Consider the following 25992-nt stretch of genomic DNA (forward strand, 5'->3'; position numbering starts at 1 on the left):
CTCATTTTTAACCACGGTAGTCCCTCCTTAATTTGGAACTACCTGAACTGGGCTAACCCACTTGGAGTTGCCAACTGTATAAATAATACCTGCATCGAGTAGTTTCATCACCTCAGCCATAACAACTTCCTGCATCTTCGGGTTCAACTTGCATTGACCCTGTCTGTAAGGCTTGTGGCCTTCCTCCAGCTCTATCCTGTGCATGCAAATATCAGGGCTGATGCCCTTAATATCATCCAAAGAGTAACCTAAAGCCTTCCTGTTTTTCTTAAGCACACACATCAAAGCAGACAGCTGGTCATCATTAAGCTTAGCACTAACAATAGTGGGTCTTGCTCGTATCATCTAGAAAAACATACTTAAGATTAGGAGGAAGTGGCTTACGCTCTGGCACCTTTACCTCTACAAAGACACAGACAGAATCGGCTTTAATGGTATAGCAAGTGTTTACCAAATTCTCGTTGGCCAGGCTTAAGAGCATCTCATCTTCTTTCCTCGTGAGCTCGTAGCTTTCCATTGAGGCTACCAAAGCATCGGCTCCTCAAAGCATTCTCCATCAGTATTACTGCACACTCATCTAAACTGGTTAGATCAGCTAAGGGATCCTTGGCTAAGGATTCCCTCCAATTATAATTAACAGCCTGTAATACCCCGTATTTTATATAATATAATCAATTAAACGGATATTATTATATATTAATTATTATACATTTTATATTACTAATTATGCCGGGTTAATTGTTGAGTCGATAATTACGTTGAGCTATCCCAAGTTAGTTAAGACGGGTTTATAAGAATTCGAAATGAGAGCTAACCCATTTGAGCTGGCCCAATAACATGTTCAGCCCATTTAACCCTAAGCCCAAATAACCCTATTTAACCCTAACCCTAACCCTAAACCTAATAGTACCTTAACCCCTCAACCCGCCTCCCTCAACCCGCCTCCCTCAACCCGCCTCCCTCACTTCATCAGCTTCAATCTCAACCCTCACGCAAAACGAGAGAGAGAGGGAGAGCGTGGGTTGTGAAGGCGCAACAAGGAAGACCTTAGGGTGTTTGTCGACGACCGTGGGTGGCCCTGGTGGCTGTGGTGGTGGCGGAAAAAGGTATGAGTTCAACCCTTTCCTCTGTTTTCGCATTTCTGCCGAGTTGTTGGTGGTTGTTTCGTGACTTAGGGAGGTGAGGCTAGTGGCTGTTGATGAGGTAGGGGAAATGGGTGGTAAGTGATGAATGTAGTGGTGGTGGTTAGGGTGGTTATAGGTGGTGATAGTGGCTGCGAAAGGCGGCAGTGACAGGGGGGTAGCAAACGGGTTTAAGTAGGGGTTTTCAGGCGGTTTAGATGGTTAGGTTGGGATGGCACCACCGTGGACTCGGGGGAGGTCGAAATGGTGGTGCCACGGTGTCTGGGTTCGTGGGCTGACGGAGAGCAAAGTCGTGGTGGTTTGGCAGGGGTAAGGTGAGGGCTACGGTGGTTGTGAGTCGAGGACAGGGGTGTTTGGTGAGGCTTGGCGGTGAACCAGGCCAAATGGCAGCCCTGGTTCGACTCGCCGGCGGCAGTCGACCAGGCTGGTGTTGGTGGTTGGTGGTGGGGTCGAAGTAGGGAGCATGGCTGGTGGTTGTCACGGTGGTAGGGTGGCGCGTGGGAGTCGGGAAACGGGTTGGAAGTCGTGGTTGGAGCGTGTTGTTTAGTAGATTCCGATTCGTTTTCTTTATTATTTAAGTTATCGTATTCTTAATTAATTAATCTAATTCCCGAGTTAATTAAAATAATTAAAGACGGGTTGTTGAATTGTTCAAATGTTTGATTCGGGTTTCTTAATCGTATAATTCGTTTAATCTTTTAATTATCATATTGGTTATTCAATTTAATTCCCGAGCCGGTTAAGTAATTCAAGTCGGGTTTTGAGTCGGGTTTGTTAAAATGAAAAAGCTACTATATCGGGAAAGTTTCCATTCTAAGAAATTCTACTTTAGTAACTTTCTATTTTGGGAAGTTGGGGCAAATACTAATCGGGTTATTTTAGTTATCAGTTGGGCATAAGTTTGGTGTCGGGATTGTATTTCGGGAAAGCTTCTATTTTGGGAGATTTCTATATTTAGTAGTTAATAATTATAAATATTATAATTGTTTTAGGTGACGGATTCGTGAAGGATCGATAATCAGATTCGTTGCTTTATTTTCTGGACTGCTTGAACTGCTTAATTGGATTTGCTGGCACTTTGAGGTAGGGAAATACACTTGACTTATTATCGTTGTTGTTTAATTGTGTTGACTTGATTCGTGGTTGTTGATTTACGTTATGATTCATATATGGGAAGGTGATTGACTGAATTGATCGTATTGAATATGATATCACAACATCGGGTAACCGGCATGATTTTATGATTTATCAGTTCAGTGATTTATATATATATATATATATATATATATATATATATATATATATTGTGTTGCATTAATTTCTGTTGAGCATTTCATATGCATTGGAGTTGGAGGATGGTGTAGGAGTGACAATGTTGAGATACGATGTGAGTTGTGATAAGGCCAAGCGGGTTCTCGCGGGACTTGCCCTGGTGTCCTCGGTGCGAAATGGCAGATCGGCTACGGTCGATATATATAGTCTACCGGGGATCGGTATGGCTGGGTTGTCCGGGGTATGAGATATGAGATATGAGTTGAGATGGAGATGGAGGTGACGGAGGAGCATGCATATCATATTTTGTTGTTTTATTGTTTTCCCTACTCAACCTCGTGGTTGACCCTGTGTATTCGTGAACACCTGTGATGACCCAAATATTGGCGAGCAGACTTGACAGGTTAAGAGATAGAACGGGAGCTGGATGGGCGTGAGACACTGGATCGAACGACTTAGTGGCTAGATCATCATCTAGAAGACTTTCACTTTTATTTATGTTAGTTCTTGTAATTTGACGTAAAGAGGTTTTGTAATAATTAAGTTAAAAATAATTATATAAATTGCCTTGGAGTTTAATTTGTTATTCACTACCTCGGGAAACCGAGATGGTAACAGTCCGGTTTATTAGGAAATGTCTTGACGAAGGCTTCTTTTATAAACCGGGGTGTTACAAAGTGGTATCAGAGCGAACGATCCTCAGGCCTAAACCAATGAACCCAATGAACATAGGAAGAGTCTAAATAAAATGAACCCCGGGATAGAACTGTTAGGAGCACACTAAGGTAAGGTATGAGTTAGGGGCCCCTCACACCGAACCAGCGGCCCTCTCAGTTTGACCCGGAAACCCTGAGTGTATATGAGAGAAAGGGTAGAAAAGTTGCTTGAGGTTGAACATGAAATTCATCTATCGTTGCCTAAGTATTAATCGATTGATACATTGATTATTGCATAATCGAGTTGATGTATACCTTGAGACCCATATATTCTAACCATTCTGCAGAACAACGCTACGGTAAGTATTTTGTATGAATGATGACGTGATCATATGATGTTGTGGAAATGAGAAATAAAATTTGAGTTCAGCAGTTAATAATCAATGAAGTGTTGTGCTAGTCGTGAGCATGAAAATAATTGCGAGTCGATGATAGTTACCTAGGTGGATGTTGAATGATGTGCTGATAGTACTATTATGTCTAGTAATATGCGGTTATGTGATCCCAAAGCCATGCTAGTATAGTCTTGTGATAGTAATTAGAAACACTGTTGAATTGCATGTTTATAGTCATAGCAATCGTGAATTAGATGTACGGAGTAGATCGAGATGCGAAGGGATTCTATGGGATAGATGTTTACGTAAGTACAGTGTGAGATTTAAGTTAGGATGAGTTAGTATCGATAGTATGGTTGTAAGAGTTTGGGACATAGAAAATGAACGACTTAGTGCTGAAACTCGTTTTGTTTGATTTTACTCTTTAATTGACCTTACTGCCATTTCTTTCCAGTTTATTGCCTATGGATGAAAATTTTATGAGAGATAGTCTTGGGAGTTAGTGTTCGTTTGGCGTTGGTTTCATGCTTATAGGATATACAGACTAGGAGTAATAAATATTTTAGTGAGCTGTGGTTAGGAAGTTCCTGTGCAGTGATGTTCGACCAACGATTTTGTGAAAATCCTCATTTAAATTGTATTAATAATTTTTACATAATTCCAACTCCATCGACCAAAAGAGTCACATATGTTTTCAAATTAATAAGCCATGAAAATTCTTGATGTCTCTATATTAAACGGTAAATTTTGCAAACTGACCCAAGTTTTGGACCAATTGCTGTCACATGTTTGTTTGGACCAACTGAGTTTTAAAATCCTTTAAGAATGGAATTCTTGTACTTTAGACCTAATTCTTTTTCCCCTGTGTTTTTAACTCTCCGTATTTTATAAAAGTAATATGAATCGAGTTTTAATCGAACGGTTATTTATTCGTGATTTTTGGAAGTTACAACGTGAATCAAAACCTTTAAAATGTGCGTTCTATGTTGAATTTTCATACGATTGTTTGGTTAATTCATGAGCTTTAGTAATGTGAATTTATAATGTCCTTATATGATGATAGTAGCACGCATGTTCGGTAGTTGTGTATCTTAACAAGTGATAAAATTAAAGTCTAGTTGATAACGTTGTTGGCATGATAGTATGAGTGAAATTGAATAGCTTAAATTGATTCTCAATCAAGGGTGAAATATTTTATACGAGTCCAGTTGTTGCATATTTTATGTATGTTTGGCATGTTGTAATATCTCTAGTGTGTTCATCATATTTGCATAGTGGTCGGATATATATAAATATAAAACTATATTGTCATATCTTGGTAAAGTTGATGGCGTTAAATGTTAATTTAATTGTTCTAATATACTCGCATGAATAATTATAATAATTATGTTTAAATGTTTACACATGGATGGTAGTAATGAGTATGTCTAAATGTTCACACATGTAGAATGTCATCTGAGTTCTAATGTCTTTTAGGTGAGTCGGTGTGCCTATAGTTATACTTATAACTTTCATTTCATTAAATTATTTCAGTTGAACCTAAACCTATAACATGATAATAAACAGTGTTGTTGTTTCTTATTGAATATGTTCGTTATTACATTGTCATAAAATGCTAAAGTGATTCTTGCAATTGTATGGGTGTGATATAAAGGAAACTGTTTGATATAACACGACAATTGGCATATCTATATTCTCGAGTCGTTACTATTAATTATATTATAATAAAGATTGTTATGGTAACTATGTTGACAATTATAATAGGATAACCCTTTGATGATTCACATGATATGCATTGGTTTAAATGATAGTCGTTATAGTTACATTTAATTGAGCCTACGAGTTGCCTAATTATTCAAATCGTGCAAATCAAAGAAGTTATTCAAGTTGCTAATCTTTAATCATAGCTAGTGTTCTACAAGTATATGATGACAAATGTATATGTCTAAGTTATTTATACGATATCTTTTGTTTTGCTGAAAATGAGTATACTAAGTTGCTAGACACAATCGAAGGATATGATTGCTAAAAGGTGAAACATATGTGTGATATGAAGGTGATGTTGTTGTTGTCATAGATCATATGTAGTTACTTTTATTGGGAAATATGTTTTCAGAATTGATATCGTGCAAACAATTTTTATAATTTAAAATATGAATTATGAGTATGTTGTTGATTTTGCTCTCGCTCGTTCATAGTCTATAATTGATCATCAAATTTGTTTAGTTGTGAAACCGTGTAAATCTTGGTTCCTTTCTTGTTGTTCTTTTAGGTTGATGTTGTGTTTTTAAGTTAAGCATGAGCTAGTAATAAATGTTACTTGTTGACAATCAGTTAATTCCTTAATAAAACCTTGTTTCGACCTTAATGTTGATGCGCAATCTCTTATCATGTATTCTTTCCTGTCACATGTGGTTGATAATGATTTTATTGCATATGTATATGAAAATTGAAAAGAGGTTACGAGGACGTAACCATGTTTCTAGTCGGGTAGGATTGTAAAATCTTAATGTTTATATTGCACTTGTTTGTAGATGGTAGTCTTGATCAAGTAGATGTTTCGTTGTGGGGTACCTATGCAAATGAGTTCTATATGTTTTGTTCCTACGTCTGTTAGTTGGTTGATGTGTAAAAGGAGAGTGTAGTTAAACTACTGGTAATGAGTTATGAGTTAGCCTATGTGAGTTATGTTTACGGGAGTTATGTTTACGGTCCAGTGTGACCATGGTGATTGAGTTATTTGAGTTTGAGATCGGAATTTAGATGGAAGATGACGGTGTTCTCAGGTAATTATTTAGTGGTTATACATTTGTGTTCTCAGTTAGTTATTAGTTATAGTTAGTTGGGTTAAGTGAAGATGAGTTAAACTCCGGGACGAAGTTTATTTTTAGGAGGGCAGAATGTAACATTTCGTGTTTGTTATGTTAATTGATGTGTCAAAAGTGTGTGTTAACCGTGTTAGAAATGCCTGACGTCCGTATGTACGATATACAATACCCTTTTGAGGTTTGAGTACGGGAGCGAACTTCGGGACGAAGTTCATTTTAAGGGGGGAAGACTGTAATACCCCGTATTTTATATAATATAATCAATTAAACGGATATTATTATATATTAATTATTATACATTTTATATTACTAATTATGCCGGGTTAATTGTTGAGTCGATAATTACGTTGAGCTATCGCAAGTTAGTTGAGACGGGTTTATAAGAATTCGAAATGAGAGCTAACCCATTTGAGCTGGCCCAATAACATGTTCAGCCCATTTAACCCTAAGCCCAACTAACCCTATTTAACCCTAACCCTAACCCTAAACCTAATAGTACCCTAACCCCTCAACCCGCCTCCCTCAACCCGCCTCCCTCACTTCATCAGCTTCAATCTCAACCCTCACGCAAAACGAGAGAGAGAGGGAGAGCGTGGGTGATGACGGCGCAGCAAGGAAGACCTTAGGGTGTTTGTAGACGACCGTGGGTGGCCCTGGTGGCTGTGGTGGTGGCGGAAAAAGGTATGAGTTCAACCTTTTCCTCTGTTTTCGCATTTCTGCCGAGTTGTTGGTGGTTGTTTCGTGACTTAGGGAGGTGAGGCTAGTGGCTGTTGATGAGCTAGGGGAAATGGGTGGTAAGTGATGAATGTAGTGGTGGTGGTTAGGGTGGTTATAGGTGGTGATAGTGGCTGCGAAAGGCGGCAGTGACAGGGGGGTAGCAAACGGGTTTAAGCAGTGGTTTTCAGGCGGTTTAGATGGTTAGGTTGGGGTGGCACCACCGTGGACTCGGGGGAGGTCGAAATGGTGGTGCCACGGTGTCTGGGTTCATGGGCTGACGGAGAGCAAAGTCGTGGTGGTTTGGCAGGGGTAAGGTGAGGGCTACGGTGGTTGTGAGTCGAGGACAGAGGGTGTTTGGTGAGGCTTGGCGGTGAACCAGGCCAAATGGCAGCCCTGGTTCGACTCGCTCGGCCATGGCAAATCGACAGTAGTGTTGGTGGTTGGTGGTGGGGTCGAAGTAGGGAGCATGGCTGGTGGTTGTCACGGTGGTAGGGTGGCGCGTGGGAGTCGGGAAACGGGTTGGAAGTCGTGGTTGGAGCGTGTTGTTTAGTAGATTCCGATTCGTTTTCTTTATTATTTAAGTTATCGTATTCTTAATTAATTAATCTAATTCTCGAGTTAATTAAAATAATTAAAGACGGGTTGTTGAATTGTTCAAATGTTTGATTCGGGTTTCTTAATCGTATAATTCGTTTAATCTTTTAATTATCATATTGGTTATTCAATTTAATTCCCGAGCCGGTTAAGTAATTCAAGTCGGGTTTTGAGTCGGGTTTGTTAAAATGAAAAAGCTACTATATCGGGAAAGTTTCCATTCTAAGAAATTCTACTTTAGTAACTTTCTATTTTGGGAAGTTGGGGCAAATACTAATCGGGTTATTTTAGTTATCAGTTGGGCATAAGTTTGGTGTCGGGATTGTATTTCGGGAAAGCTTCTATTTTGGGAGATTTCTATATTTAGTAGTTAATAATTATAAATATTATAATTGTTTTAGGTGACGGATTCGTGAAGGATCGATAATCAGATTCGTTGCTTTATTTTTTCTCGGATCGCTTGAATCGCTTAATTGGATTTGGCACTTTGAGGTAGGGAAATACACTTGACTTATTATCGTTGTTGTTTAATTGTGTTGACTTGATTCGTGGTTGTTGATTTACGTTATGATTCATATATGGGAAGGTGATTATTTGAATTGATCGTATTGAATATGATATCACAACATCGGGTAAAAAGCATGATTTTATGATTTATCAGTTCAGTTGATTTATATATATATATATATATATATATATATATATATATATATATATATATATATATATATATATATATATATATATATATATATATTATATATATATATTGTGTTGCATTAATTTCGTTGAGCATTTCATATGCATTGGAGTTGGAGGATAGTGTAGGAGTGACGATGTTGAGATACGATGTGAGTTGTGATAAGGCTCGGGCGGGTTCTCGCAACACTTGCCCTGGTGTCCTCAGTGCGAGTGCGGATCGGCTACGGTCGATATATATAGTCTCGGGGATCGGTATGGTTTTGGGTTGTCCGGGTATGAGATATGAGATATGAGTTGAGATGGAGATGGAGGTGACGGAGGAGCATGCATATCATATTTTGTTGTTTTATTGTTTTCCCTACTCAACCTCGTGGTTGACCCTGTGTATTCGTGAACACCAGTGATGACCCAAATATTGGCGAGCGGACTTGACGGGTTAAGAGATAGAACGGAGATTTGGATGGGCGTGAGACACTGGATCGGACGACTTAGTGGCTAGATCATCATCTAGAAGACTTTCACTTTTATTTATGTTAGTTCTTGTAATTTGACGTAAAGAGGTTTTGTAATAATTAAGTTAAAAATAATTATATAAATTGCCTTAGAGTTTAATTTGATATTCACTACCTCGGGAAACCGAGATGGTAACAGTCCGGTTTATTAGGAAATGTCTTGACGAAGGCTTCTTTTATAAACCGGGGTGTTACAGCCCTGTCAACAATTTCAATGGAATAACACGTGTCATCATCAGCAGATTCAGTAGCCTTACGAGCAAGACTAAACTCAATGGTTTCATCCCCTACTGCTAAGGTTATGATTCCGTGTTTGACATCTATTACATTGTTTGTATGTAAAAAATGGTCTACCTAAAATAATAGGTATCGATTGTCCTCGCAATGTCCAAAACAACGAAATCGACAGGAATAAAAAACTTACCCACTCGAACGGGTACATCCTCTAAGACTCCTATAGGTCTCTGAGTCGATCTATTTGCCATCTGAACGGTAATATCGGTCACCTTAAGTCTACCAATATATAACCTTTCGCAAACAGAATATGGCATGACATTGATACTGGCCCCTAAATCACAAAGGGCCTTCCCAATTTCGTGGTTACCTATAGTACAAGGAATTGAAAAACTACCCGGGTCCTTTAATTTGGGTGGTATATTAATTTGCGAAAGAGCATTGCATTCTTTCACAAAAGCAACATTGCCATCATCACGAAAGTTTCTCTTACGATTCAAAATGTCTTTCATAAATTTGGCGTAAGAGGGTACCTGGGTAATTAGGTCAGTGAAAGGAATGGTTACCTCGAGATTCTTGACCATCTCCAAAAACTTACCAAAATTGCGCTCCAGCTTAGTATTCTTTAAACGCTCCGGATACGGGACTGCAACACTGGTCGTAGGATCAGTAACCTTCGGCTTCCGTAGGTTTAAAACTTCCGTCAAATCATCAATAAGTGTAGAATCATGCAAACTAGTTGACGGATTTGCGTCCTGCATTGTAGACCCAGTCGATCGACTATTGGTCTCGGTCGATCGACCAATCTGGCTGGGCGTGAACAGTTCCTGGACAGAAACTGCCTCGTCAAAAACTTCGGTCGATCGACTGATGGTGTTGGTCGATCGACCACTTGTGCTGGGTATGAATAGTTTCTGGTCAGAAACTCTTTCATCTGAAACTCCGGTCGATCGACTGGTGGTGTTGGTCGATCGATCACTAGTACTGGCAACTAAGTTCGTTTTCGCACCAGAAATTAAATTCTTCTTTTCATCCTTTCCTGAGTCTTCTCTTGGCTTATCAGGACCATCATAAGAAAAGCCACTTTGGAGATTGATGGCATTAATCGTTTCAATTGGCCCTTCACATTTCCTTGAAGAATTGGCGACTTGCTTAGCCTCTATATTCTCCAACTGCTTCACAAAATTCTTTGTGGACTCAATCCCGGTTGCTTCTATTTTCGCCACTTGAACTAAAAGAGTTCGGACCATTTTCCTCAATTCCGCGGTCTCATCTGAATTATGGACAGGAACTTTAACTCTTTCCTTGGAAGCTTCAGAGGCCTCGAGCTTCTCGAGACGGGCAGTAATAGAAGTAATGAGTGTCACAACGGCACTCATTTCATCACTTTGCTTTCGTGATTTTCCACGTGAACTCCCAAACTCAGCTCTATGGACTGCCATCTCCTCAATAGTGTTCCAACCTTTATTCTGACCGGTATTATTTTGGAACCTACCATTCGCAGCTGCGTCCAGGATGACCTTGTAATCATCATATAAAGCATTGTAGAATAAGTTGCAAAGGTACCACTGCAGGAAACCGTGGTGAGGGATAGACCGAACCAAATTCTTGAAACGTCCCCATGCTTCACAAAATTCCTCATCAGGTCCTTGCTGGAAATTTGTGATTTTACTTCTCAAAGCATCAGTCTTTGCAAGTGGGAAGTATTTTTTGTAGAAGGCCAATGCGAGAGATGTCCAATCTGTGACTCCAGCTGCTACCCTATCAAGGTAGCGGTACCAATCTCGCGCAGAATCCTTCAAGGAGTATAAGAACATCACCCCCTTTACTTCATCCTGAGTCACCCCAGCCGGTATAGGTATGGAACAACAGTAGTCTGTAAAAATTTCCATATGCTTCAAAGGATCCTCATCCGGTAGACCAGCAAACTGATTTCGCTCCACTAAATCGATATAAGAGGAACGAAATTCGAAGAGACCGGTGGTAGGGGTAGGTAACACGTGCCCCTTTGGAAGGTGCTGCTCTTTTGGCTGAAGATTGTCATATATCAAAGCCATATTCGCAAAACTGAGAGTACTCAAGCCTTCCTCTCAAAAACCTGTCTTCTAACTGTGCAGAAGCAAAACTAGAAGCAAGGGTAAGCAACAGCCTCAAGGAACCAAAGTTCCTTGAGACAAGAAAAATAAACAAAAAATAAAGCAAAAAGAATTACACCGTCTCCCCGGCAACGGCGCCAAAATTTGATACCGTCGTTTTGTATCAAAATTAAATTTATAATTCCAAACTAAAACTATAGCTAGTGATAGTAAGGGTCGAACCACAGAGAGACAAGGTTAGTTCTATTTGCTATTTCCAGTCTATAAAAAGTAACAATTAAGTGGTGGTTTTGAAATTGTTTGATTCTAAAAACTAATTGACAAAATAAGAGAATTCGCAAATAAGATAAAAGAGAGATTAGGAACTTCGGTTCACCATGGCTAAGGTCGGGTCAAAAAGGTAATAGAGGTCTTGTAAAATGGTCTCGGGGAACATGAGCAAGTCTTTCGATCAATGCTCAATAACCTTACAGTCTTCTAATTCCCAAGGATTTGTCGAAGCCTTCGCTCAAAGGAAATTTCAAACCCAATGAAAACCTAACCTACTAATCTTTTAATCTAGCAAGACGGGTTTATCAAAAGGTAATGAGATCGATATGGAAGAATTCATACTAACAAAACAACCCTAATTTAGGCCATGGCTCACCTCGTTCCCAATCAATAAAATTAGCTATGCATAATTAAAACTATAACAATTGCAAAATTGATAGCAAAGAATAAGTTTGACATGATTGAATTGAATTAAAGACAAAAGATAAGAACTGAATTGCTGAAATTAAATTGGTAATAACAAGAATTGAAATAACAAGAAATTAAAGAAGAAAGAGTTTGCATAAAAACTTACTAATTAAAATGATGAACAAAGTAATTGAATTCGGGATTCGTCGTCCCTCCTTCTTGCCTCTAGACTAGATCTAAAACTGAGTTCTTGAATAATGAAAAGCATAACCTAAAAGTATTCTGCGTTCTACTGATAAACGATGCCAAAAGTTAATTACAAATTGGGCTTTTAAAAGTCTAACACGAAAAATCAATCTCAGCTCGCAGCCTGGTCGATCGACTAAGGAGCATGGTCGATCGACTGGAGAGTGCAGAACAGTAGCAGCTGAAGAAATTCCACGGTCGATCGACTGGTGATGTTGGTCGATCGACCAACTGAGCTGTGCAGTAACCTCCTTTCCTCTTCCAAACAGCCTCTAAGCTCTATGCACGCATCCCGAGGTGAGTGAGTACGAACTTCCTTCTTCCAAGCTTCCCTGAAATTGCCTCCGGAGGACGATTCAGGCTTGATTTAGCTCACTTCCACTTATTCCTACAATAAATCATAGAAAATGCAAAGTAAACCGTTTCGGGAGAAATAGTAGCTTTAAGCTAACAAATACGCATGGAAATACGTGCCAAAGCTGCAAATAAAGTGTATAGAATATGCACGTATCAATAATTCTTGATTCAATACACAAAACTACTTATTTGGTTAAATCAATTGTTTTTTTTATTGTCATAAGCGGGTGAAGAGGGTTGCAAGAAGGGGCTTGGGTGAACCTGCTTGAAGTGGTATTAAAGGTATGATTTATTAATTTAATAATACTAATTGATTTTTATGTAGTTTCATGATCCTTAATATTGTTGGTCGTCTTTTTGTTTTAAGGAGACGAAATTCCAACAGAAATAGTTACAAATAAGAATAAGAGGAAAGTCACACATAGATCTAATGAAGAGGATGAAGTAGAGGAACGACCACGGTCGGGTATGTTTGTTGTTGAATTTAATCAAATAGATGTTGATTTTGCTAATTTCATTTTTTTTAGAAGCATGTATAAAATTGCATGTCATTTTTGGTTAAACCATTGTATCTTATCGAATAAGGTAATCTTGGAAACACGATTACGAAGAAAATAAAAACCTCAGAAACAGAAGAAGAGGCGGTAGAGGCTGTAACACCCCGGACCAAACCTAGGGTCGGGAGCGGTCACTCACGGTAGCTCGCCAGGCTGTGTACGTGGCCCACAAATCAACACGTGTCCTTTCCAGCGCATTTTGTCCTCACTTATGCGCATCTCGGGAACCTTCCCAGGAGGTCACCTATCCTAAGACTACTCTCAGCCAAGCACGCTTAACTTTGGAGTTCTTTCGCATGGATGACCATAAAATAAAGTGCACTTTGTTGATATGAGTAGTACATTCAATCCCTTTAACCACTATGTAACACCCCCTCATACCAAGGTCCCTTACCAGGACCACCCTACCATGAAAGAGTGTTACCATCTCGGTTGCCCGAGGTTAGTATATATCAAAAGCGTCCATCCCAATCACATTTATTAAAAGTACTGTAAAATATAAATGATTACAATAGTCCAAATCCAAATCCAAAACCAACAAAAGTGAATCCAACTGTTGACAACTACAAAATCATAACTAAGACTCGTAATTGTGATACTACAACTGGTGATGACGACTCCCCCATGACCGCCCAAGCTCACCAAATGCAATACATGTCAAGCCTGCTCACCATCATCGAATGGATCACAGCAGATTCCACAAAAAACAACAACGAGGGTCAGTAACGTTCAATCAAGATAAGACAAACAAACAACGTAACGACGGTGATCATCCTCCACCCCATCTCACACAGTAACTGACTACACACCGAAGTGTGTAGCCCTGCTAGATTACCCATCGCAACAGGTAATCCTCGCCGCCAGTGGGGGACCGCAGCCAATCCCCACCTAAATCCCGCTCATCAACGAGCGATATCCCTGTCCCTTAATGTGCACATCCCCTCCCGTGACGGGTTACACGGAGGGCGAACTAGGGTGTGAAGCCACTCCCGCAAGTGACTCCACCACAATCAACACACTCATCACAACACCACAGCATCACAGCTGTCACAACACCACCACCGTCCCAACACAACCACATCAACACCGTCACCATAACACCCATACTCCGATAATCAGCAGATAACAACAATTACAATACAATCACAATCTTAAATCAATTAACAGTAAACTGAGTAGGGAAACCCTACCTTAGCAACAACAACAACACGAAGAATCAGGCAACTAGAATGGCTCCTCTACGAAGTCTTCGCCTATACAATAATCACATAACACGATTACACATTGCACAATCCCCTTTTCCCAATTCATACATAAAGCAAACCCTTAGAATAAATCATCAATGACATGGGGATAAGGACTTACTGACGGTGGAATAAAAGATTGAATGCAAAAGCAACGAAGATCACACACACACAGTGGGAGATTTGGGAGTGATTAGGATATTGTAAGAGTGATTAGGGTTGTAAAATGACGTTTAGAAACTGCTTTGTCAAATAAATAATCCCTAAACACTCCCGCAACAAACCGCTGAATAATTACATGCCAGACCGGATACTCAGTCGAGTGTAGAGTATACTCGGCCGAGTATCCGCTACTCGGTCGAGTATTCATCATACTCGGCCGAGTATTCCTCGGCACTAGCCAAACAGAATATACACACAACAATACTCGGCCGAGTAGGCTCTACTCGGTCGAGTACTTAGCCTAAGAAATCCGTAGTATTACACACTAGTCATTTAAGCCTATCACTGGACCTCTTCAGTTAACATAGGGTGTTACAATCACCCCCAATTGAAGAATGCAACGTTCTCGTTACGCCTGGGAGCATAACCGCTAACCCAGAATCCTCTCCCGCTAGGCGGATGATCACAATGGAGCATATAACAACTGCCTCCAAGAGCATATAACAACTATCTCCCATCACCACACGGTCGCAAGGTTGCTCTGATACCACTTGTAACACCCCGGCCTAAACCTAGGGTCGGGAGCAGTTACTTATGATAGCTCACCAGGCTGTGTACGTGGCTGACAGATCAACACGGGTCCTTTATAGCGTATTTTGTCCTCACTCATACGCATCCCGGGAACCTTCCCACGAGGTCACCCATTCTAAGACTACTCCCAGCCAAGCACGCTTAACTTTGGAGTTCTTTCGCATGGATGACCATAAAAGAAAGTGTACTTTGTAAATATGAGTAGTACGTTCAAACCCTTTAAGCACTAGTCATTTAAGCCGATCACTGGACCTCTTCAGTTAATGTGGGGTGTTATAATCATGCCCACTTGAAGAACACAACGTCCTCGTTGCGCCTGGGAGCATAACCTCTAACCCGGAATCCTGCTCCACTAGGCGGGTGATCACAATTGAGCGTATACTAACTTCCTCCAAGAGCGTATAACAACTACCTCCCATCACCACACGGTCGCAGGGTTGCTCTGATACCATTTCTAACACCCCGACCCAAATCTAGGGTCGAGAGCGGTCACTCACGGTAGCTCGCCAGGCTGTGTACGTGGCCCACAGATCAACACAGGTCCTTTCCAGCGGATTTTGTCCCCACTTATGCGCATCTTGGGAACCTTCCCAGGAGGTCACCTGTAACACCCCCATTTATTTAGGAGCCTTTAGCAAGACATTCCCAATAAATAGGACAGTTACCATCTCGGTTGCCCGAGGTAAATGATACAAATTAAAACAAACCAAACTACTTTAATAACTTTAACTGAAGTAACGATCTTTTTACATTGCCAACCGATTAAATTTAAACCTTAACATTACAATTTACCACGCAGCGGAAATTACATAATTAAAGTTGTATAAGTCAACTAAGTGATCTAGACAACAACTATGGTCCAAGTCGAGCTCACATCTCAATGCTCCCAAGTCAGCTAATCTTTAGTACCTGTCAAATCTGCTCCCCATTATGGTTTATCACAGGTGTTCAAGAATACACTGTCAACCACGAGGTTGAGTAGGATAATCACACAACATTAAATATACAAACTTAATAGATGTAAGCACGTGGAATAAATACCACCACCGGTTCCCATCATATCCACACTAGTCGTCCAGGTCCGTGACCGAGGCTCCACCACACCGTCGTCCCGCCAACTCCTGGCCCGGGGATAAACACAATTGTCGTCCCAGTCCGAGGCTGAGGATAATCTCATAACTCATTGTCGTCCCAGTCCGAGACTGAGGATAATCTCATGTCCCGCAATATAAACACAAATGTCGTCTCAGTCCGAGACTGAGGATAACCGATAAAATAGTATGCCAATACGAATAATCCAATCCAATAATAAACAACCACAATAATCCAACAATAATAATTTACGCATCCAGTCAATCCCACAAAATAAAACGAGTTGAGTAGTTATCCTACCTGACAAGAAAATACTCCAATAACGCAATCCAATCAACAAATAAAGTTCCTCAATAACACCGTCACCTTGAGACGATAATAAAAGACGATAACTTTCGTGCTATTCACCTTCTTATTCTCTCTCTTTTGTGAATTATTTTCAGATTTGATGAATATATAAACTAGGTTAGACACCATTAATTTGTATTTATAGGCTAGGTTAAGGACATGTATTTCCTAATTAGGAAACTTACTAATAAATAATATGTATTCTACTATTAACATTGGTATTACTATTATTTTTTATTATTATTACTATAGCTATAATTATTATATTACTACTTGGAAATCCGAGTACGTATCCGAGGTCCACATGGCTCATAACACCTTTCCGACCTAAATTCTTATTTTATTATATTATTCTTATTTTATTAAATTATTCCATCTTATTCACAATTATTAATTATAACGTCATAATTAACTATAAAAAAATGCTCGAAACATAAATATAACTTCCATCAAATTACAGGGTATTACAGTCTTCCCTCCTTAAAAAGAACTTCGACCTCGAAGTTCACCGAGACTACCCAAAACATTAACTCCATACGCTTCAACAGAAATGCTATCATCACACACTTACTTTATAAGGACAATCGCACATGTATAATATATAAAGCATTGATAAAATCCGTATAAAATTACATAAGAAAAGTTTAGTAACTCAAAATAATTGTACTATCACATTCCACCCTCCTAAAAATAAACTTCGTCCCGAAGTTTCGGAATTACTACTACTTATTAAAACTACCAACAACTTAAATACTTTTTAAATGATAAAACTCTAAGTCTCTCAACAAATACTAGTTACCGTTCTCCTCATTCCCTTGTACCGTACTAGCTGTTCCAAATGCCTTTCCACCACTACTCTGGTCACCTTTATTGCCTTGTCTATTGTCATGGCTTCTCTAGTTACTCCAACCTCCTGACTTTTGATTGCTCCCATAACCTGACATAGGAGTATAGTAACCTCCATCACGATTCCCATTGCCATAGCTTCCCCTTCCATTACTAGACTTTGCCATCAATCTACATTCCCTTGCCTTGTGTCCGTATTTGCAACAAGAGTAGCATGCCTGAAACATCGAGTTACCACCTCCACAAACAGCTCCCACGCTCCCACCATACCCAAATCCACCATATGTCTTTTTACTTCCCTCATCACCCACAGCTTCAGTCTTCCTTTTCTCCCCCTTTTCCTTCTTCCCTTCCTTCTCCTTCTTCTCCTCCGTTAACATATCTACAATCCTCTCCGCATGCCCAACTCTCTGGTAAACATCATCCATGGTACTTGGCTGACCAGCTGCAAGCCTCTTCTTAATAGTAGTTGTTAATCCTTTCTCAAACCTGAGTGCCAACATCTCATCACTAAAATTCAAATCAGCTACATATTCTAACAATTCCATAAACCTGTTATAATAAGTCTCTACTGTCATCTCCTCAGTCATCTTGAAAGAATCAAATTCAACTCTCATCTTACTCCTAATATGTTCTGGTACAAATACAGCTATCATAGTCTCCTTAAAACCCTTCCAAGTGATAAAAGGTTCATCACTCTCCCTCCAAGCTTCCCTTAACACCTCCTTACTACGATTCCACCACAAACCCGCTTTTCCCCTCAAATAGTATGCAGCTTGGTCTACTTGCAGCTCCGCATGACATCCTAGCAACTCAAAAAGGTTATCAAACTCCCTGCCAATCTCCTAGTAAGGATGGTTGACCTAATCCATCGTACTTCGTCGGGTTATGTCTTGCAATATTAGCACTCAACTTTCCTGAATCCTAAACTGACCCTTTAGCCTTCAAAGCCGCAGTCAAAGCCTCATTCATAGATATCAAACGGTCAATCTCCTCTTGAGACATGGTAGAGGGTGTAGGTGTAGATCTCTTTGGAGACATGGTTCTATAAAAGTAAAAACAAGACAACATAAGTTTCTACCCGAGTAAAGATGGCTTAACATTTTAAATATTCTATACTTACAAAGATAAGGTCTGATCAATTCTTTACTTTATTACCCCCTTCATAGGTCCTCCTATCATCACTCTCACCTCCCAATTATCATAGGTTAATAACTGATAAAACATTTATATTAAACTTTTGGTAAAACTCGCGTTTTCAAAAATCAAAGTCAAGCTGTAATTTTCAAAAATCACCATTAAACAACCGTTACATTTTACATTGAGTTTTTATACTTTCCAGAAAATATAAAGATTTTTTAAAGCATGAGAAAAAGAATCAAGTCCAAATCTCGAATAATCAATTTATAAATATTTTTACAATTCAGTGGGTCGAAACAAAACCGATCAGCAAAAAAGTTAAAAATGTTAGGTCAACTTGTAAAAATCACTATTAATTGTCAAGAATTCACCTTACAACGTGGCTTATCAATTTGAAAACATATTTGAGTCCTTTAAATAGTGGAGTTGGAATTAGGTAAAAATATTAAGTACAAACTAAATGAGAAATTTTACAAAATCGTTTGTCGAAAACTTCACTGTACAGAAACTTTCTGGCCACTGTCCACTAAATTATTTATTTCTCCCAACCCATAAAACTTTTAAACATGAGAATAACGGCATTGGTAAGCTAACTCACTAGGTTATCACTCATAAAAATATCAACCTTGTATGATAAACGGAGGTGAAATGGAAACTAAATCAAATAGGGGTAAAATTTGACGAAATAAAGTTCAGCTCTAGGTTCCTTTTTACTAGGTCACAAGCCCTTATTAACACCCTCCTACTTCTATATCAACACAACTTGGTCAATAAACTTTTACACACGACTAGTATATACTCTAAAGCATTCATATCACAAGCTTAATCATTTCATAATATATTTTAAATAACATGGCTTTGGGATTCACACAACCGCATATCACTAGACATGATACTACTATCACACAACATCCAACCACATAATCAATACCAATTCGACAATTACTTTCATGCTCATGATCAAAACAATTCAACATCAAAGCCTTATTTCATCCATACCACTCTTCTTAAAAATCAAGTTTACGTCCCGTAACCTCGGTCATCAACGAAAACAATACATATCCAAGGCAACAACGACTCCTTAGAAAATAATAACATTCATTTTAAATTTACCCCACTCTTCAATATCTCTCAAGGTAACCGGTTCAAAACTGGAAGGGCCGGGGTTCGGAGTGAGGGTACCTTCTCATCCTAAGACAAAATGGGCTCCTAACAGTTTTTACCCGGGTTTATTTTATTAGACACATCCTATATTCATTATTAAATTCATTGGTTAAGCCCGAGGATCGTTTTGCTCTAATACCACTTTGTAACACCCCCATTTATTTAGGAGCCTTTAACAAGACATTCCCAATAAATAGGACAGTTACCCTCTCGGTTGCCCGAGGTAATTGATACAAATTAAAACAAACCAAACTACTTTAATAACTTTAACTGAAGTAACGATCTTATTACATTGCCAACCGATTAAATTTAAACCTTAACATTACAATTTACTACGCAGCGGAAATTACATAATTAAAGTTGTATAAGTCAACTAAGTGATCTAGACAACAACTATGGTCCAAGTCGAGCTCACATCCCAATGCTCCCAAGTCAGCTACTCTTTAGTACCTGTCAAATCTACTCCCCATTATGGTTCATCACAAGTGTTCACGAATACACTGTCAACCACGAGGTCGAGTAGGATAATCACACAACATTAAATATACAAACTTAATAGATGTAAGCACGTGGAATAAATACCACCACCGATTCCCATCATATCCACACTAGTCGTCCCGGTCCGTAACCGAGGCTCCACCACACCGTCGTCCCGCCAACTCCTGGCCCGGGGATAAACACAATTGTCGTCCCAGTCCGAGGCTGAGGATAATCTCATAACTCATTGTCGTCCCAGTCCGACACTGAGGATAATCTCATAACAATCTCATGTCCCGCAATATAAACCCAAATGTCGTCTCAGTCTGAGACTGAGGATAACCGATAAAATAGTATGCCAATACGAATAATCCAATCCAATAATAAACAACCACAATAATCCAACAATAATAATTTATGCATCCAGTCAATCCCACAAAAGAAAACGAGTTGAGTAGTTATCCTACCTGACAAGCAAATACTCCAATTACGCACTCCAATAAGGCAATCCAATCAACAAATAAAGTTCCTCAATAACACCGTCACCTTGAGACGATAATAAAAGACGATAACTTCCTTGCTATTCACCTTCTTATTCTCTCTCTTTTGTGAATTATTTTCAGATTTGATGAATATATAAACTAGGTTAGACACCATTAATTTGTATTTATAGGCTTGGTTAAGGACATGTATTTCCTAATAGGAAACTTACTAATAAATAATAAGTATTCTACTATTAATATTGGTATTACTATTATTTTTTATTATTATTACTATAGCTATAATTATTATATTACTACTCGGAAATCCGAGTACATATCCGAGGTCCACATGGGTAATAACATCTTTCCGACCTAAATTCTTATTTTATTATATTATTCTTATTTTATTAAATTATTCCGTCTTACACACAATTATTAATTATAACGTCATAATTAACTATAAAAAAATGCTCGAAACATTAATATAACTTCCATCAAATTACAGGGTATTACATCACCCATCCTAAGACTACTCTCAGCCAAGCACACTTAATTATGGAGTTCTTTCACATGGATAAGCAGAAAAGAAAGTGCACTTTGTTTATATGAGTAGTACTTTCAATCCCTTTAAGCACTAGTCGTATTTTAAGTCTATCAATGGATTTCTCCAAGGGGGTATGCCACCCGAATATCGTCTTCGGTTCAGTGGAGTATTACCCACCCCCACTTGAAGAACGCAACGTCCTCGTTGCGCCTGGCAGCATCTGACCACGGCCGAGCCAAACCCAGAATCCTTCCCCGCTAGGTTGGTGACCCGGGTACTCCAGACCACAAGCTCACTAGACGGTCGCAGGGTTGCTCTGATACCACTTGTACACCCCGACCTAAACCGGGTCGGGAGCGGTTACTTACGATAGCTCAGCAGGCTGTGTACATGGCTCACATATCAACACGGGTCCTTTATAATGCATTTTGTCCTCACTCATACGCATCCTGGAAAACTTCCCAGCAGGTCACCCATCCTAAGACTACTCCCAGCCAAGCACGCTTAACTTTGGTGTTCTTTCGCATGGATGACCATAAAAGAAAGTGCACTTTGTTGATATGTGTAGTACATTCAATCTCTTTAAGCACTAGTCATTTAAGCCTATCACTCGACCTCTTCCGTTAACGTGGGGTGTTACAGAGGCTGAGATAGAAGAAGATGGGGACGACATTGATAAAGCCGAAGAAGAAGAGAGGATACCAGTGCAAATTAACCCGACATCTGTTGCGGTTATTACAACCACTGAAGATGGGGCTCCATCTCAAAAAGTTAGACAAGCTCCGGTGAATTGGAAACGAGATGGTAAGATGGTGGTATCTACCGATGGAACTCTGATCAAGTAAGTGCACTAGTTATTGCATTAATTGTGTTTAATTTTCTGTTGTTTGTGACCATTCTGCTGAATTTAGTGGCAATGTGGCATTAAGAAATGTAACCATTTTTGTAAACTTTGTAGATCAGATCGAGACCAATGGTTTTTTTTTTTTTGTGACCATTCTGCTGAGCTTAGTGGCCATTAGTTCCCCCAATTGTTCATGTGAAATTTTTCTGTTTTTGTAGCTTATTAAGATTAAATTGTGACCAAATTTAGGAACATTTGTTGAAGAGGAGTTTTGTTAATGTTTGTGACCATTCTTAATTATATACTTAGTGCCCAATTGTAGATGTTAATTATTTTTCTTTTTGTGTCTCGCTAAGATCAGAAGAGGACTAAATTTATATTTTATATAGCTTAGCATTTGCTTAAGAGTAGTTGTTTTACATTGTTGTGACAATTATTATTAAATTAATGGCCATTTGTTTGGATTAGAGTTGTAACACCCCCATTTATTAAGGAGCCCTTAGCAAGACATTCCCAAATAAATAGGATTGTTACCATCTCGGTTTCCCGAGGCAGTGAATAACAAAGTCCAACTCACCAAAGTACTTTAAATTAAAACTTAGCGATTACATGTTTATTACAACTTAACCAACTAAAACTTGATATAGAATAATTACAACTCGCAACAGAAATAAATAAAGTGATTAAATAATCTATGTGGTCTAGACTTCTAGGTAGACTGGCCAAGTCCTCACGCATTCCCATAAGCTCTCAAGTCAGCTAATCTTTAGTACCTGTCAAATCTGCTCCCCATTATGGTTCATCACAGGTGTTCACGAATACACAGTCAACCACGAGGTTGAGTAGGAATAAACACTAACAACAAGAACATACGATAGGCAATCTAATTTCCATTCACATAGCACAACTCCCAGACAACGTGCTCCTTTCCATGACATAGTACACCTCCCTTAACAACGTGCTCATATTACTTTGGTACCCCTCCCTTAACAACGTACCACCATCATGTAATAGTACCCCTCCCTCACAACGTACATATTACCATCACCCCAGAGTACAAACTCCCTCAACAATGTACATCTGACTGTCGCACAGCTTTTCACAATTTCCACATTCACAATCAACGATAATAATTTATTCACCTCATCACAATTACTAATAATAGCCAACACAATGCAATATAATTCTCCCTTCCAACAAATACGATAATATCAATCAACACATTGCAATATAATTCTCCCTTCCAACCGTTACGATAATATCAACCAACACAATAGACATATGATGAAATCCACATTAACATAAACCATCCATTATACCAAACATTATCGAATAAGAGTTGAGTAGGATTTATCCCTACCTGGTAAGCAATTCCAATTAATGCAATCTACTAAAATATTCTTCAACAAACCCGTTCCACAAGTTCGTCACCTATAAATAAATAATATATTTACCATTACTTAATTATAAATTATTACCTTCTATTATTATTTAATATTTATAAATTATATTCATTATTCAAATTAATTAACTATTATTATTATTAAAGGTCCACGATATTAAAACCCGACTCAAATATAATCCCGAGTCACCTAAGCAAAACCCGTCTTAAACAACAAGTCAACCCATCAACTTACAACACCCACGTAACCCATGAACAATCTCCCCCCCCCCCCCCATTTAACCCGTGTAAAAACCAACACCCCCCTCTTAAACCCGCCAAACCCGACACCACAAGCCACCATCAACTCCACCCCACTCCGTCACCACCAGCCTGCAACCTGACGCTTCCAAACACCCACTAACCACCCGTCAAACCAGCACCAGCAGCCCTCAAAGAGCCGCCCTAAACAGCCCTACAAAACCCCCGTCACAAATAACCATACACACACACACACACACACACTCCTCCTTACACCACCCCACGACCACCAGTGGCCACCACCGTGGTCTCCCTTGATCCACGGTGGTCCCACCACTAGCCACGACCCCTCACAGCAACCCACAACCACCAAAACCGGCACCAACAACCACCATATCCTCATTCCCATGTTTTCGCGAAATTTCGGCCACCATCACCTCAGACCACCACCTACGGCCACCACAACGTCACCCCTGAGGTCGACTACACCACTAGCTTTCATCCCCACCATACCCAGGTCAAGGCAACGAGTATAAAGCGGGTTTCATCGTGTTTAAACACAATCTGCCCTAGCACACATATCCGGCAACCACCGCGCAAAACCCAACAACAACCACCCACGACACCTCCCCCATGGTCGACTCTCACCCCTGATCTTAACCCAGGCCCCGGTCAGATCTGGGTCACACGAAATAAGGGTCAAAATCGAGTCTTATATATTATTTACCCTAACAAACACCACCACAAAACGCTGGTCAAACACCTCCTCCCCGACGGTCAACGGCGCTCCAACGTGGGTCCGGTCACCCCTTGGTGTCTCACGGTCAAGGTCACGGTCCTAGCTAGTCTAGAGGCGGTCTAAATTACGAGTTATATAAGTTATAAAACCGATACATTAAATTATAAGACGGTCTTACCTTTTATCGCTAATTGCCCCTTCCGTCTCTTAAATCTCCTTCCTCTACTTTTATGAATTATTTTTTAGACATCAAGGTATTTACATTCTAAATTTAGAGAGTATATGAGGCCAATTAGGAAACTATTGCCTTATTCTGATTATTATTAGGAATTACCATATTATTATACTTATTATTTTATTATTAAATTTCGCTTCAAATCCCGACTACCACTCATACTAGGCCTAATATAATCAGCCTATATCTATTTCACACGGCCCAAGGCCTTATTACTAGCTAAGCCCAATTCCCGACTTGCTTACTTACTTTATTATTTAATTAACGTCTTATTTGCAATTATTATTAAAAATGCCATTAATTAATTATTAAATTACATAAATTATTATCATAAATTATTATCAAAATATGGGGTATTACAAGAGTTATACCTATTTTTCACCATATTAAGATCAGAATGTAACCAATTTTAAACTATATGTAGCTTTTGGTTAATTACTAAAGATTTGTGTTATTTTTGTTGTTTGTGACCATTTTGATTAAATTAGTGGCCATTTTTTGGCCGAGAATTAAATATTTTTTTTGTATCTTATTAAGATCATAATGTGACCAATTTTAAGATATGTGTAGCTTTTGATTAACTACTAAAGGATTGTGTTATTTTGTGTTGTTTGTGACCATTCTAGTCGAATTAGTGGTTAGTTGCGAATTATATCTGATTTTTTGTATCATATTAAGATCATAATGTGACCAATTTTAAGCTATTTATAGCTTTTGATTAATTACTAAAGAATTGTGTTATTTTCTGTTGTTGTGACCATCCTGGTTAAATTAGTGGCAATTTTTTGGTTGAGATTATATCTATTATTTGTATCTTTTTAAGACCATAATGTGACCAAATTTTGTTATATTTTGTAATTGCTCAATTAAATTTTCTATTTGAAGATAATGTTCAAATGTTTTGACCTTGTATAAATATTTAATAGTCATGTTTCATCTCTAACTTTTTTTAACGTTTGATAGGTCTTCTAAAAAGGTTGTTGATGCGTACGGGTCCCCGGGCGGCTTGTTTAAGCTAATTAAGAAGATGGCGGAAGAGCAAAAGAGAAGTGTTGAAGAGATTGGTTTCGGGGGCTGTTGGAGATTAAAGCTAGCGGAATGTATCATGTAATGATACATTGGTTGATGAGTCGTTATGACCCAGACTCCAGGATGTTCACGATTAATGAGGGGCGGTACTTTGTTTTGACGAGAGATGATGTGTATGACACATTTATGTTGCCTTGTAACACTAGGAATGAGGTATTGCGTACCTCAAGTAAGAAAAAAATAACCCTGATTTAGGGCTAATGGAGTGTTGGAGAAAGAGGTTGGGTGTAACAGCGGGTCAGGAGATTTCTAATGACACATTAGTTGATGATATGTTGAAGTTGCTTGAAGGAGGCCACGATTTCAAGCAAATATTTGTGTTATATGTTCTGGGTACTTTCCTTGCACCGACATGCCATAATCACGT

The 25992-nt window shown here is 39.0% G+C and overlaps 1 non-coding gene across 1 annotated transcript; it reads left to right on the plus strand.

The window, feature by feature from the left end:
- Nucleotides 1-10627: 10627 nt before the first annotated feature.
- LOC141625264 (small nucleolar RNA R71) lies at nt 10628-10736 on the plus strand. Its single transcript, XR_012535054.1, has one exon. It is a non-coding gene; the product is annotated as a small nucleolar RNA R71 (small nucleolar RNA).
- The last annotated feature ends 15256 nt before the right edge of the window (nt 10737-25992 follow it).

Source organism: Silene latifolia, chromosome X (genome assembly GCF_048544455.1).
Source record: "Silene latifolia isolate original U9 population chromosome X, ASM4854445v1, whole genome shotgun sequence".
Classification (NCBI taxonomy): domain Eukaryota; kingdom Viridiplantae; phylum Streptophyta; class Magnoliopsida; order Caryophyllales; family Caryophyllaceae; genus Silene; species Silene latifolia.